The following is a 3,827-nucleotide window of genomic DNA, read 5'->3' on the forward strand; positions in this document are numbered from 1 at the left end:
CTTACTGGCCACTTTATTAGAAACCCCTCCCTTGTGCTTCGTCACTGGCCACTTTATTAGAAACCCATCTCTTGTACTTCCATTCACTGACCTTTTTATTGGAAACACCTACCTTGTGCTTCTATTTACTGGCCACTTTATTAGAAACCCCTCCCCTGTGCATCAATTTACTGGCCTCTTTATTGGAAACACCTACCTTGTGCTTCTACTTACTGGCCACTTTATTAGAAACCCCTCTCTTGTACTTCCATTCACTGGCCTCTTTATTGGAAACACCTACCTTGTGCTTATGGTCACTGGCCACTTTATTAGAAACACCTACCATATGCTTCTGTTTACTGGCCACTTTATTAGAAACCCCTCTCTTGTACTTCCATTCACTGGCCACATTATTAGAAACCCCTCCTTTGTGCTTTTAGTCACTGGCCACTTTATTGGAAACCCCTCCCTTGTGTTTCCATATGTACATATAGATATATAGTATAGTTTGGGAGTTACAGGAGCAGCGCTTCATTATATGAACAGCCGGCTCTGGCTGCTGCAGTGCCACTCAGCCCAAAGGATGTAGAGGATGGGCTCCAGTGACAGCTAAGGGCACCCGCAGGCGGGGGGTGAGCCTTCAGCCAAAGAGAAAATGCTGAGCCCGACACACACCTGCTGATCCTGCGGCCTGCCAGCCCACCTGCTGCTTACAGCACCTGACAGCCAACAGCAGCCTCGAGCTTGCCTCCCAACTCTCTGCAACTTACTCCCAGTATCTGTCCACATCAAGGGGAGAGGGGACGGGGACAGAGGAGAGGGGTCACAAATTAGTTTTTTGCTAATTCTAAAAGCATTTGAGCAAGATAGCGGTCTCATTGTTTACTTTAGGGGTCTTAGTTACAAGAACAGGGTGTGAATTTACCTCCCCCAATGTTTGGAGGCTGTACTTTAGCCTGGCTAGCTCTCACTGTGAGCTGTAGCAGCGTGTGTGAAACTACCTCCACCATGTTTGGAGGCTGTACTTTAGCCTGGCTAGCTCTTACTTTAAGCTGTAGCAGTGTGTGAAACTACCTCCACCATGTTTGGAGTCTGTACTTTAGCATAGCTAGCTCTCACTGTGAGCTGTTGCACTGAAGACTCCAGCTGGGTGGAATGGTCTCTGTACTGCATGTTTTAGTGGTTTACTTCTCCTTTATCTGCTCATTAAAAGCCTTTCTTCAGTTCATACTGGAGATGTTCAATCAGGGAGAAATAAAAACCATAAAAAATATTAAACCTTCAAATTCATGATTGATTGTAGTTGATTGTTGAAGTGCTATTGTAAAGGATTCCCACCACTTTCAACGAGGCAAAAGCGATCAATGCTGTAGAGCAGCGGTGCCCAGTCCTCGTCCTGGAGATCCACCAACACAGAGAGTTCACTGGCCACTTTATTAGAAACCCCTACTTTCTGCTTCTACTCACTAGCCACTGTATTAGAACCTCCTACCTTGTGCTTCCACTCAATGGCCACTTTATCAGAAACACCTACCTTGTGCTTTCCACTCACTGGCCGCATTATTAGAAACACCTACCTTGTGCTTCCACTTACTGGCCGCTTTATTAGAAACACCTACCTTATGCTTCCACTCGCTGGCCACTTTATTAGAAACACCTACCTTGTGCTTCCACTTACTGGCCGCTTTATTAGAAACACCTACCTTGTGCTTTTTGGTTGTATATAGAACCATTAGTACTATGTACACAAGAGGTTCTCTGTTATAAATCCTTTTTAGAACCATAACTCAAAGGAATCTGTGACTATTTTAAAGGTTTGCCAAGTTTAATGATTTTGCCATATGATGGAAAACCTGCTGTGTATGGTTCTACCCACTATAGCGTCCACTATTTAGGTTCCACTGTTGTTACAAAGAACATTTGTAAAGTGTAAAGTTGTTCTATATTAACCTCTGTCCAGTTTTGGTTCCCATTTTCAAAATAAACAGCCATCAACCTTTCTAGAACCTCCATGTGCTGTTAAAGGAACATTCACATAAACAAACCAGATATGGTTCCAATGGCGGTTCTTCTATGACCCTGCCTACAGAACCCTCTGTTGTTTATTTAAGAGTGTAACACTCAAACATGCTGGCTGGTGTAGGAACTGGATATGTGACCCCAGTAGTAGTTCCTGCATCTCGCTCCCTCTCTCTTTAAGGAAAGCTCCAGTCTGGAGCTGGAAGGTGCTGTTCTGGAGCAGCGCAGTGGGAGAACGCTGTGGGAGACGTGATATTGCGCTGGAAAGCTGCCATGTCCGACCTCACTGCTCTGAGAAAGATTGCTTCTTGATAGCTACTTTTGCTGAACGGCTGCCAGCAGCTCGGCCCTGCTGTTCCCTCTGCACACGCCGCTGCCAGAGGAGGAAAGAGAGCAAGTGCTGTTTGCATTCTTCAGCTGAAGAGCTGAGAGAGCAGCAACACCAGCAGCGCTGCAGACCAGTGCACATAACTGGTGGGGTGGGGGGTTAATGGTGTGTGACTGGGATTAATTTTCCACATTAACTTCTCTATAGTCTAGTGCAGTATTTCTCAACCCTGGTCCTGGAGGCCCACTGCCCAGTGTCTTCCCTGCTCCCAACACACCTGATCCTACTAATCCACTCATTATCAGCCCATTGTTGAGAGAGTGGGTTTGTTAAAGCAGGATGAGCACTACAGAGTGCAGAGCAGTGGGCCCTACCTGAAGCCACCCAGCCAACGTGTCCGTGTGGGGGGTCTGTATGGTTTTAGCCCATAGTTTTGTCTGTGGGTTCCATGTTTGCCCAACATATGGATGCCCACCAGGGTCAGTGATGGGACCAGGAAGGGTTAAACATGGACCCCATGTGGGTTGTACACTGCACATGGGGCCTAGATAGGACTGAGCTTTGGGTTGGCTGTAATGATGGGAAGCCCAACTGGGTCCCAGTAACAACATATGTACGAACCCACTAATGTGAGCCCCACATAGGCATGTTGGCTGGGTACCTGGTGGCCACAGCATTGGTCAGATGATCATCTCCAATTGTAGGGGAACAAAAAATCCTCAAAGTTTCTGTCAATGTATAGAACATTTTAACAGTACGCAGTGGTCACTACCTACCAAAAGTGCTCCAAGGAAGGACAACCGGTGAACTGACGACAGGGTCAGGGGTGCCCAAGGCTAGCATTAGTCTTTCCACCTTTCAGAGGTCTTGTAGAGTCCATGCCTTGACGGATCAGAGCTGTCTTGGCAGCGTGAGGAGGACCTACACTCTCCTACCTGCTTATCTGTATAAAATCATTTTCGGTAAAGCTAGACGTTCCCAAATGTTTGCTGGGCAGAGTGCGGAGTCCTGGCGATCCAGCCCTGTGATGAGTAAATGAGATGTTAAATCACATGGTCAGCCGAGCAGCTCTGCTGAGAGAAGATCTCTGCACACATCAGCACAAAATGCCTCGTACGCATTACCCGCTACTTATCGGATGAAGAATACTGATGCTAGCATTAGTCTCCTCCACGACCTTCTGCAGCGTGCTTTTCCTCTTCTTCTACATTTCTGTCAAGGCTAATCTTTACGTTAATGTGTCTCTTGAGGCTGGCTGTCTGCTCTAAAAGCTACGCGCGAAGTCATTCGGTTGTGAGAGAGACAGTAACCACCAGCGATGGATAAACTATTTTGAGAGGGAAGGATTTGAGAGTTTACGCTGCAACACAGAGCTAATAATCTGAAGCTTATTTTCCGTACTTCAAAGCGGCCTGGTATGTCGAACGCCGGAGGAACGCTTTAAGCTGAGGGAGCGAGCGCTTCCTTAAGCCACGGAGAGCTTATGGAACCAGTCAGCAAG

The sequence above is a fragment of the Salminus brasiliensis genome, chromosome 19 (genome assembly GCF_030463535.1).
Source record: "Salminus brasiliensis chromosome 19, fSalBra1.hap2, whole genome shotgun sequence".
NCBI lineage: Eukaryota > Metazoa > Chordata > Actinopteri > Characiformes > Bryconidae > Salminus > Salminus brasiliensis.